This window comes from Piliocolobus tephrosceles, chromosome 1 (assembly GCF_002776525.5).
Source record: "Piliocolobus tephrosceles isolate RC106 chromosome 1, ASM277652v3, whole genome shotgun sequence".
In the NCBI taxonomy this organism is placed as follows: domain Eukaryota; kingdom Metazoa; phylum Chordata; class Mammalia; order Primates; family Cercopithecidae; genus Piliocolobus; species Piliocolobus tephrosceles.
The window spans coordinates 105,821,094-105,834,104 of NC_045434.1; positions in this window are offsets into that span (position 1 = coordinate 105,821,094).

Genomic DNA, 13,011 nt, shown 5'->3' on the forward strand with positions numbered 1-13,011 from the left:
TCTCCTCTTCTTTTCCTTTTCTATCTCTTCCTCCTCCCTCTTTCTTATCTTCTTTGTAACTACTCAACCTCATCAGAACTACTGACAATGTTTTTATACCTAAGGTTTGCTTTTTCTCTAGCAAACACAGCAAAGAAGCAACAATAATCATATCTTGTCTTTGGCCCCACATTCTGCACTGTCTTTCTCCCATTTCATGCTTGCAAAGCCATCTTTCTGTGATTCTTTTCCCCAAGCATGACCATAATAGTAATTGTCCAAGGGGCACAGGACATCCTCCTCCCTGTCACTGGGCACTGACATGGCCTTTCCTGGCCTTGCCACTGGAATAAACGCTTTGGTCCTAGTGTGGGTTCAGTGACTTTGGAAGGAGCTTCTGTTCCCACAAAATCATATCCTTCCCCTTCAGTATATTTTTATAAGAACAACGGGGCTAAGATGCCATTAAAATGTTGATATTGTCAAAATTCTAAAGAAGTTTCTGCCCAGAGCAGAGAGTGTAACATTTTCTCCTGAGCGAGGCTCCAGGCTGCCACAATGCAGAAGGTTTACATTTCTCCCCTGGTATAAACAGTTTAAAGGCTCTTAATGTGAATGTTGGAGCTGACACGTTCAGGTAAACCCTGATCCTAACTCCAGCCCTCAACCCAGTGAGCAATCTGTCACTGACCTCGGACCTTTGGTTCCCAGTGGAGGGCACGTGAAAGAGTGACCCGCACCAAGATTCTACCTTAGGGCCACAAAGGTGACATGTCCCAATTTTCTTGAGAGCCTGGCTAATGCAGCCTCTGAGAACAGATCAGTGATGACAAACTGCCTACCTCTTAGTTCTCACGTAGGCTTAGCCTGCCCCCATTCTGTATTCACCCTTGTTCCCCCAGGGCTCATTCCAACTCTCTCCTAGTAAAATGCCCTCCCACTGGGCCCCATTTTCACCACTAGTACTCATAGAGGATTATTAGTGACATCTCCTCTCAAATGCTGAATTCCTGTCCAGACTAAAGATTTAATGCTGCTTTTTAGGTGGCTAAGATATCTCTATTTGAGGTTTGCAAGATAGTGGGACAGAAGGCAAGAAAAGAGACCTGCTTCTAGAGATAATTTTCATCTCTTTAAGTGTATCCTCTTCTCTCCACCGCTCATTCCACTATTGCCTGTAAAATTAATGTCACCAAGCCAGTTGCACCTTTTAAATAACATTTATAGCAGAAGAGAGACATTTGTCACATCATGCCCTGCCCCCACCTCCCAGGCAGGTGGATGATATTGAGCCAAGCACCAGGGAGCTGGAGTGGACTGCAAACAAGCCAGCAGAGAGATGTTTAAATTCATTGCTGTTGCACCTGTTTTTAAAGGAAAAAGCAAATGCGGACTGACTTTTATTGTGCTCAAAAGGCGGAGGCAGGGAGTGTATTTCCACCCTTTCTGAAACTTGAAATGACAAATGGAATCAATTGCCCCTGAAATGACACACCACTAAGAATGTTTCTTACTCATGAAATGAATTACCTTTTTTTTCACCTGCGTTCAAGAGTGTTGTGTTTGTGTTTTCACGGGGAAAGTGTGAACACTAGAAATGTTTTCATTTTCTATTTTGAAGAGGTCAGACTCCAAAGCCTGACTTCAGATTTCATGCCCATGTGTCAGCATCTCTGTGTCTTGGAAATGAAAGAAAATATTTTGGGGGTGGGGTTTTCAAGTGCTGTTGTTTTTGAACTTTTCCAAAAAAGAGCAGGAGATGTCAGAAAGCAGAGAGCTTAATAAAGCAACACAAATATGTTTCAAAGGTTCTTTTTAAAGCATCTTTATGATTAAGCCAAAAAATAATAATTTTAAGTTGACACAGTGCACAAAACGTTCATCTTCCAGTCATTTTGACTTCTTAAATGACTATGAACCTATTACAGAATTCTGACCGGCAATACTGGTGTCTAGAAAAATCTGTTTGTATCTTCTTTCTTTTGTGGTTTGGGAAAGTTATTATGTAAGAAATAAAAACAAATGGCTAAGTCAGGGGTAGATTATTTCAATTCACTAATACCTAGATTTAAGAGATAAGGAATTTATTCCTGATTCAGAATCTTACTAGTGGTATAATTTAGGCAAATTACAGAACCTCTCTGAGCCTCTGTTTCTTAATCTGGAAAATGAGAATAATGCTACTTCCCCTGCATATCTGTTAGAGCTGTTGCATTGGATATGGTTGATGGATGGGGAAACAACTTGGTTGTAGACACAGAAGGTAAGATGGGAAAACCTGGACCAGGAGCGTGAAACTTCAGGTGCTAGTGCTGGCTCTGGTCTTAGTTGCATGAGGGATCTTGACTTGCTCTGGTATTGAGCAGTTCTGGCTCCTGCTGGTCCATTCCAAACGCAGTAGCAAATGTAGATGCACTCACATAAACCTGGGCAGAGATGAGGTATTCCTGCCATGGTCAGAATGGAGGCCTGTGCCAGGCATTGAGCAGAACCTTGTGAGGCAGAGGCCAAGAGCACCACAGAAAAAGCATGAATGTGGAAACAGGCTTTCCAGGGTTCCAGTCCCAGGAGCTGTGCTTAAAATGCATGTGATGGAAAGCAAGTTGCTATAGTGCTCTGATTTTCAGTTTGTTCAGCTGTAAAGTGGGATCAGTAGCACTTATTTCCTAAAGATTAACCAAGGTGGCTTTTGCTCAATCATTTGGTTGTCTAAAACTTGGATATAGTACCATTGCCGCCACCATTGAACACAAACGAGTGCCTGGGGAGCTCCCCAACTACTCAGTCTAAGGCAGATGTAACAACAGTGCCAGGACGCCTCGGGGATCCACATGTCCCTGTCTCTTCTCCTAATGTCCCTTCTCCCTCATTAGTCCTCCTCCCTGGTCTCTTTGCTGGCTTGTCCTTATTCTCTGGACCTCTAAATATGGAGTGCCCTGGAGCTTAGCTTTCCTTTCTAGATCGCCCTCTTCCTGGATGATCTCATCCTCCCCAGGCATGAGCTACAGTCTATGACTTCCGGATGTTCATTTCAAGTCTGGACCTCTCCCCTGGGCCCCAGACTCTTATATTCTACTCACATGTCCACAGGACATCTCAAATTTAGAATTTCTTTTTATCCCCAAACTACTTTTCTCCTAGTCATCTTTGCTTTAGATAGTGACATAATTATTCCCACAGAATAATCTAGAAACCATCCTTGATTCTGCCTTCCCTCTCAGTTTTTATATCCAATTCACCAGCAAGTTTGTTGGCTTCACCTTCAAAATGTAGTCAGAATCCAACCACTTCTTACAGTCCCACTGCTGCCTCCTTAATCTGGGCCAGGGTCGCCTCTCACCTAGACCTCTTCCTGCATCTCCTGCCTCTGCTGTCGTTTTTCTTTTAGGCCAATAGCAGCCAGAGTGCCCTTTAAAAATGCAAATTGCAATGGTATTTCCCAGCTCTGAGCCTCCCATGGATTTCCATTATATGTAGAATAAAATTATCTTGCCATGGCTTTTGTTCAGTGGTTCTTAAATGGGGGTGATTTTTCTCCTAGGGGATATTTGGCAATATCTGTGACCACCTCATTTCTGGTGGTCATAAAGAGGATGGTGGAGGCTTGAGGGGAGTTACTGGCAGCCAGTGGGTAGAGGCCAGGGGTGCAGCAAAACAACATGCACAGGACAAGCACCTGCAACAAAAAAATCACCTGACTCAAAATGTTGATAGTTCTGGGGTGGAGGAAACCTGTGTTATAGGATCTGGACCCTGACCATCTCCAGCATCTTAATCACTCCTCCCCTTGTGGTTGTGGGGTGACCATACTGACCTTTTTGCAATGTCTTCAACATGCCAACCTTGTTACTGTCTTGAGGCCTTTGTACTCGCTGTTGGCTGTATTTGGGACACTCTTACCCGCAGATCTTCACATGGTTAGCTTCTGATCAACATTTAGCTCTGCTATCACCTCTTGATCATCCTAATCTAAAATATCTATCCTACCTCCACCAAGCCCTGCCATTCTCTTCTCCCACCCTGCCTTACTTATTTTTTAATACTTAATTTTATGATTTGTTTCCTTATTTTACTATCTGTCTCCTCCACAAGAACATAAGAATGAGGGCAGGAACTTTGCTATGTTCATCAAGGGATCCATTCATCACATAGTAGGAGCTCTGTAAGTCTTTGTCAAATGAGTAATTCAGCAAATAACTGACAAGGATAGCACAGACACAGCCTATGACAGAAGGTTAGGAGAAGAGAGCAGCAGGATCTAGCATTTCAGGGAATGCTTTCCGGAGGAGACCTGCCATGGGCTGCCTTGTGAGTTTCCGGAGTACACCATCCCTCCAGATGAGCTGGCCCTAAAATGGAGAAGGGCTTCCTCTCAAGCATATATGCACCCAGCATAGGCTTCTTGTAGGTTAGAGACAGCTGTGGATTTTAACCTGTGATAGGATAGAGACCCAAGCTGTAGGGCTCAGGGGTCCAGGCTCTGATGGAAGAGAGGAATCAGGAAAGAAAGTGAGTATGGGAGAAGCAGGTCCAGGAAAGAGAAGCCAAAGCTCAGGTTGGCTCAGGTCAGGAATGGAGGCCAGTATAGAGGGAAGGGAAGGGCCAGGGAAGAACAAGTAGACAGCTCCAGAGGAAAATCTCTCGGATGGCTCATCCTGGGGTGGGGAGTCAATTGAGGAAGCTATGAAATGGAAAGCAGATAAGGGACAAAATCAAACCTTTCATGTAGCCTGGCAGAGGCAGAGTCCTGTTTAGACATAGTGACCCATATAGAGCTGGTACCACACGAGAAACATGACATTATGACAAACACAGCTAATTCCAGGACAGTCTTGATTCCAAATGCTCTGACCCATCATCAAACACTGATCTTGTTCTTCAGTTTTAGAAAGTCATGACAGTAACACCACATGTAACAGTGCTTAGCAATGCCAGGTGATGGGTGGGTGTTCACTTCCATTCAGGTAAGCCCCTTGTGCCATCTCAAAGTAATGATATTGATGTCCAGTTCTTAAGGGAGACGAAGTGAGCAGGGAAGGTCATAGATCATATTTCCAAGGTCCCAGGATTCCAGGTTATACAAATTCTGGGGTTTGCAGATCACAGTCTCCCACGGGAGAGGGATGCCTGGTGGCATGTACAGAACTCTGGCCATCTTGGTATTGTCTCCAAGAGAAAGGGTATGGTCAGGGTCTGTGCCCTCAGGTCCACCTCAGGCCACTTACTCATAACTCTGGTTCATTTTGCTGCCTGGATCCTTCTAAGGAGATGACTACATGTGATTAGCTGGCCAACACCTCATTTTATTAGTCTGTTAATGTAGTTTTAAAGTAACACACCTAAGATGCAGACAGCTTACTCCAACCTAACAAAAATGTCATATGAAAATTTACAAGGTCTACAGAGTGATATAATGGTGATGAAATTCAGATGTGTCAAATTACCCTCATGTTTAATTTAGCCTGACTCAGTCCATAGAAATATGGATTTTCCCACAGACGTAGTCTCATAGCTGCCTGGGCACTGTGTGCTTTGCAGGGCTGAGGCTATGATAAGGTTGCCTGTCCCACAGCCTCAGAAGTCATAAAACAGCCTGTGCTGACCATCCCCTCCTGCTTCCTCAGATTGCTGCTGACAGGCCACTTTGTCTTTTCATTCACAAAACCCATCTGCCAACTGGTCTTTGGGATCCCCTTCCATCGTTAGGTCCTCTTCTTGGTAGACACAGATTTGATACTCTCAAACTTCTGCTCCATTGAAACATGATTTCTGGATCTTCATTCCTACTAAGAAATATAGGGCTGATGAAGGCTTAGACCCATACTCATCCCAGGGGCAGATTCTAAGCAGCTGTCAAGTTCTCTCAGTTAGAACGTTAATAAACCCCACTCAGCAACAATGGAACAAGCAAAAGCCTGATCCTAGTCCTTCCTTCCTGCTAACAATGTGACTTGCAATAGCTTGTATAAACCCCCTCTGATTCTCAGCTTCCTGAACTGTAAAACCAGAATAATAATAATACTCCCTTATAAAGTAGTGATTGTAAGAAGAGAACACATGTAACACTTAGCACTGTGCTTGGCACATAAAAGCTGTTCAACAAATGGCAGCTACTCTCATTATATTATTAAAATCTTGGAAAGTAAGATTTCAGACATTAGTCAATGACTCATGGAAATGTTTTGGAGCTTGAGGTCTTTGTAAAGTGAGAGGGCAGGAGAGTGGAGTCTAAAACATGGGGAGGAAATCCCCATGCAAGGAATGCAGAAGGTCGTTGCCATGGCATCATGGTGACTGACCACTCATTTGCGGGCTAAACCCCATTAAGCCCGCTGCAAAATGGGGGTAATAATAATGTTGCTATAATTATTAAATATAGCAATGCTTATAAAATGGTTAACATAGCTCCAGGCACACGAGCCTCAAAAAATTTAGAGCTGTTGTTATCACAACCAGTCTTCCCTTGCTAGCTCCTCTGACACCTCTTTACGCTGGTCAAGCCACTATTTAGACAGGTCCAACCTGGGTTCCTAAGGCACTATTTCACAGTTTCGGGGGGGACAGTGCAGCCCCCACCCCAAAGGTCTCTTAGTGTCACAGGGCATTTGTAGCCTCCAGAAATCACTCCCACAGATTTCTGGGGCCCACTCCTTGTAGCCTCCAGGTGGCTTTGTCACATGTAAAGGCAATGTCATGCTATGCACAGAAAGGGAATAGCCCCTTTCCTTTCTTACCGTGAGCCTGGAGTTGGTCCCACCTGGCTGTCACCCTTCATTCCTGGGATGGTCATGAAAGCAAGGGATCTGTACCCCCGAAAGGAATTTATTCAGCACCAGCAAAGGGCAAGGCGCCCAGACTTAGCTTTTGCCATGGGCCCTGCCAGAAAGGGCTGGGCAGGGACAGAAAAGAAATTCCAGAGACAAGGTTTCTCTAGTGTCCTTGGACTTGGGGAGAAGTAAATTGTAGGGTTGTCTCATTTATGATCAAAGGTACCAAAACTTTATAAAATGCCGTGAGGATATTTTGTCCGTGTTCCTAAGCAAACAGAAAAATGGAGAAACATTTTGGGTCCACCAAAATTGGTAGTTAGGATGAACTCTTACTGAATACTTGCTGCATAATTAGCTTAAGACTGTCTATCTTAAGCTAATTATGCAGCAAGTATGGCTGCGTCCTCACTGTGTGCATGCACTGCTCTGGGCTTTTGGGGGCTGTAAGAACATTTAAGATTTACACCTGCCCATAAGGGGCTTGCCATCTGTTTGGTGCTTCTTATTTCAGTTTTAATTACAAGGAAGACGTTAGCCTTTTGGGAAAAGAATCACTGGGATGAATCTAATACTACTGGGCTGGCTTTCATGCAGAATCTTTTGTGGCCCTGTGGCCTTGGACATGAAAAGGTAATGAAAACATTTCATTATAAGGTTTCTTCTCCCTTCCTGCATGCTCTACCGTCTGCCCTTGGCTATGACACACACACACACCTCACACACACATCATGCAAAAGTGGAGCTATTTCTGAGGCAACTGCAAACATTAAAGAACTGCAGTCCTTTTGGACTCAAAAATCCATAAAATCCTAGTGTTGAAAGAATAATGAGAAATAATTCAATCCTTTCGTTTATAATAAATGCAAAAAAGAAGGAAAAAAAAAAAACCCAAAAAGCTGGTGGATGAAGTTCCTTGATTACAAATCACAGTGTTAGTAACAGCCCACCCAGCCCAGGGCTCAGTTCATTTCTTCCTTCCATTCTTTCATCAACTATTTATGAAGCACCAACATTGTACCAGGAGCTGTGCTCCTGGTGATACAATGTACCACTGGTGATACAATGGTGGAAAAAAACCATACATAATTCTCTCCCTCCTGACGGGTCTTACAGACTAGCCAGGAAGATAATCGGTCGGCATGCAAAGAAATGGCCATTTCCACCTGCTAAGTGTCACGAAAGAGAGTTCTATGTGCTGGTCCATGCTGCATCTTGGTGGGCAGAGCAGGCTTCTTAGAAGAAGGCATGATTCATCTGAGGTCTGAAAAGTGGGCAGGAAAAGGAGAGGAAGGATGCTCCAAAGATAAAGAGAAGTCCTCCAGGAAAATGTCTCACACAGTGGTGGGCTGAAGCCAGCTCACACAGGCTCACCCCTGCTCCACCATAAGCTTCTCTTCCCAACTCCACTCCCAGTGAAGCCACACTGCTAACCTGGAATTGGCCAAACTGGGGATAATCGCATGGCAGAAAGCAGCAGATGCTCCAAGTTAGGGCTTCCAGCCACCTCTGCTTTGTAGAGCCATTTTTTACCAACACTTCATGGGCTTCACCTACAGTGGTGCCCGCTTATCTGTGGTTTCGCTTTCCAAGGTTTCAGTTACCTGGGATCATTTGTGGTCCGAAAATATTAAGTGGTAAATTCCAGAAATAAACAGTTTATGTTTTAAATTGTGCATCATTCTGAACAGTGTAATGATATGTTGCGCCATCCCACTCTTTTCTGCCCGGAACGTGAATCATCCCTTTGTCTGCTCTCTAGGCTACCTGCCCCTTAGTCACTTAGTAGCCTGTTTGGTTGTCAGATTGGCTGTCACTCATTACCCACTTAGTCGCTGGTTTGGTTGTCAGATGGACTGTTTCAGTATGGCAGTGCTGGTATTCAAGTAGACCTTATTTTACTTGATAATGGCCCCAAAGCAGAAGAGTAGGGATGCTGGCATTTTCTTATAATTGTTCTATTTTATTGTCACTGTTGTTTATCTCTTACTGTGCCTAAGGCATAAATTTTATCACAGGTTATGTAGGTTTGGGGAAAAAACATAGTGTTTATAGGATTTGGCACTATTTATACAGGGGGTCTTGGAACATATCCCCTGCAGATAAAGAGGGACTATTGTATTCCACCTGTTTTCAGACTGAGGGCAACACAAACACTACCTTTTAAGCCACCAAAGGCCTGGTCCTGCTCCTGCAAAAACTCTACCAAATGCCTATTCCCAGAAAGGCACTGTCAACAAGTGACTTGGACCTTGGGGCTGTTTATTTCAGACCCTGGGCCATCTGGCTTCTCCCAGGCTCCAGAACATCCCAACAAGTTAATACCAGACAGCTAAGAAAGAGCCTGTTCTTGTGGTCTTCGCCACCCCCTTGCCATCTAATGATATTTATCAACCACCCACGCCTGCCCAGTGCTGTATAAGACACTTGGCCAGGCAGATCTCAAGTCAGGCTTTGACCCCTCAGGAATTCAGGGCCTGGCTGAGGCTGCTAGGCTGACATTGTTCTTCCTTAATACAAGAAAGAACTCAGGCTGTTGGGGGCACAAGAACCAGGGCTGAGTGCCCAGCTGAGGATGTGGTTTAAGAGATGGTACTGCTGCCCTTTTTTGTTTGTTTCTAGGCACCAGAAATGCCAGGTGAGTAAGGGTTAGAGTTCATACTATGTATGATTTGGTCAAGTTTTAAAAACAACTGATGCTACCAACCTTGTATCCCCACTATGATTCCACTTCTCCAAAGAAATTTGCCAAAAAAAAAGGTGAGTTTTGAGTTCTTACTAAGTCTGTTAGGAAGCAAGGATGAGCGGCAATCTCAGAGGTGGGGATTTTGCAGTAGCAGTGTCTTTGTTTCCAAACTGTGTGTGTACAGATGTGTACATGAGTATGTGTCTGTGAGTACATGTACACATGTGTGTGCTTGTGTGTGTGTAAGCCTGTGTTTGTGGGTGTGTGTCTGCAGTGCCGGCAGAATGTGGAGAGCAACAGTGTCTGCAGTGGTGCAGGGTGCAAAGGAAGCAGCCAGACAGGGCTATGAGATGGAGAATCTTGAAGAAGGCCAGTCACCGGGTCTGGTTAAGAAAAGAAACCAGGCATCCTGGATGGACAGAATTCCCTTCCCTCTGGTCATCTCTCGGCTCCAGAAGGAAGTGAGTGACTCTCATTCTTGGCCCATGCTGGAGAAGACACCCCCTGCACTGTGGAACTCAAACCATTTACTATCTTGACCTTTAGTCAGACTTAAATGCTGGATATGACCTGTGTGTCTCCCTGCCAGGACTCTAGTGAGAGCCAGGCAGGAATGTGCAGAGTATGAATCTGGGGAGTCCCATGAAGCCATTCAATAGCATCTGGCCATAGCCCTGCTGTAAGTGACACTTGGGCCGACCGTGTGTCTCCAGGAGGCTTCCACCCAAAAGCAAGAATGAGAAGTGATCCAAGTGGCATTGCCAGCTATTGATGGCTAGTGTTGAATTCATTCTGCTTGTCAGCTGCATCTTTGGGAGTGGGGAGCGGGTAGGAGTGGGCTGAGGGGAAAGGCTCTCGGGAGGGCATACTGTTGGGAGAGTAGGGACCAGCAGGTGGGCTGCCAGGGAGGTAGGGATGTGGTGATGCAGAAAGTTACTATTTGAAGGCTCTAACAACAAAGAAGAGAGGATGGTTGGAGATCACAGAGTATATAGGGGTGGAGGCTGGTGCAGGGTGAGCAGACAGACTGTTGGAAGGTGGGTGGACATGAAGATGGCCCTTGGCTGCTTTGCAGAGAAGCTTTGCCCCCTCCCAGGTCTTGCTTCCTCCTTTGCCTTATGCTGTGGCCTGTCGGCACAGCTCACATGCTACTCCTTTTCCTGACACTGCCTTGGAGCCTGGGATTATCCACTGACCCTGTCCCCACCACTGGCAAAGTATAATTTGTGGGTCCCGGCTCAGACAGTGAGAGTCAGTGAGAAAGCCTGGAGGGGAAGCACTGTCCAGTTCTCGGTAGAGGGACTGTGGGCAGAGTCACCATTAAAGCTGTGCAGGTTGTGTCCTGTCTAGGGCATCTAGCTAAGGGGATGAGTAGGGGCTCAGCTCACCAAACCATGCCCCTGGCAAGGAGCGGCCTCTACCTGAGAAAGGGACATTTCTTCTAATTCATACAAAGCTTACTCAGGGCCTAGCTGCAGCCCCCATTCTGGGAGCCCCTGCAGGCCATGGAATGGAGGCCCCAAGAGAGAATAGAAATGCCAGAAAAGGAGAGAGAGCATATACGGTGGGGTCCCAGTGGAGGGGGCAGCCTTCAGAACAGGGAAAGGTGAAGACCAATATTAGCCACTTTACAAGTCACCGAGAGCCAGCCCGGGGCTATCATTTTACTACACTGAAATGCTTGTGGTCTGAAGATGAAGGGATGTTTTCCTTATTAACATTGAAATAATTAACTTGCTTATGTTATCATGCTCATTGTCTAAACATTGTTCAATAAAACATCTTATTGCTGATAATTTTCCAAATGTTACAGTAAACACGGGACTCCTGCCAGTGGCAGGAATGCATTTCGAGTTACACAGTGAGCGCGGTGTTTGCTTTGCTGCCAGAGTCACTTGACTAAGGTCTCCTGACTGTAGCTTGGCTGCAACTTCTTATCAATCCCAGGTGAAGAGCACTCTGATAAAGAGCAAATTATTCTCTGTGGTCAGATCCCCAAATACGTGGGTGACAAACACAGTGGCATTGTTTCCTTGACTGAGTCTTGTTTTCCATGTGTGGGAGGAATTCCAGACTTGAGAATTCTGCATCCAGACTTCATAGATTTCTTTTTCCTAATTGAGACAACACAGCTAATGATAAAGAACAATACTAGCCTGGCTTTCAAGCTCCAAAAGGCTCTGGGTCAAAACCTGACTTCCATAGGGATTGGAGAGGGTCCAACAGCAACTACTCTCTTCTGTTGTCAAGCTAGGCCACGGGCTCCTTGAGACTAACTTTCCGTTGGCTTCTGGAGCATAGAAACGGAGCAGATGTGCCTGCCTGCTAATGCACTGTAGGATGGAACTGCTCGCCCAGCTTATTGAAATCAGATGCACAACACTCGAGCTGCCCTGCAAACAGATGGTGGCTCCACGCAAGTGCCATCACATTGGAAAATTACAAGAGCAATGACTCCATCCCCTCTCCACCATGCAAAACTGCATTTTTTTTTTTTTTACCAATTGGGTAAGAGAAAGTCCTTCTCTTCTCCATACATCCACTCTAAGGGGCCAGGCTCTTGTGAAATATAGCACTCCTAGATTGCTAAAGTAGTATGAAAATTTGAATGCAATGGACAATTCTGGAAGGATGTACCCTAAATATTAACATTCATTATCTCTGAGTAGGAGGGAATTGAAATTAAAAAGCAGCATGGCATATCTGGACTTGTACATACTTTTTTGAGAAAATTACACCCAATTCCCAAATAGTATTCAACTTGTCAGAAACAAATCCTGAGATTGTTTAGAAATTGTTTTTAATATGCAATATCCTTTAAGAAAATTTTACCTTAAAATTCCAGATAATCAACTATTTCAATTGGTCTGAATTTAACTTTAATCTAAATTATATTGAATTTCTTTGAGAATTTCTAGGTTAAAACTATGTAATCTGAGTAAAACATTAAGTTAGAGTGAGTTTGTTGGTTGATTTTGGATATTTACATAAGCAAACATATATATATAGCTTCAGTTTCCTCCTCTGTGCAAAAATTAAACAGCTGTATTCATAGGACTATTATGAGCATTAAGTGAGATCATCCATTTAAAATATATACCACAATACCTGACTATACAAGAGATATAAAAAATTGTAGCTATCATTAGCTATATAATTTTCATTTTTCTTTTAAAGATGACACCAATTTCTGCAAAAAAACAAGTGGACAGTCAACAAGGAGATATCAATTGGCTTATTTTCTGAATAAATGTGAGTGAGGAACAAATATCCAGGGCCCCCACTCAAGTCCTCCAGCCTGCATTGGCTCTTAGATCTCTTCTCAGCCAGACCTAGAGGTAATGAATGCGTAATTTGGTATGGCAGGAGTTTAGGACTAGAAGAGAACTTAGAGATAACCAGTCTGGGTCATTTTACAGATAGTGAGATTGAGCCCAGATGGGTGATGACTTCCCCATGTCACAGAGCAGCAAAAACAAGACTCTAGGGCCTTGACTGCTCCTCTTTTCACTTCGACAGATGGTCTCTCTGGTTGATATATAATGATATATAATGACATTGACTCCTGCTAGTGCCTTT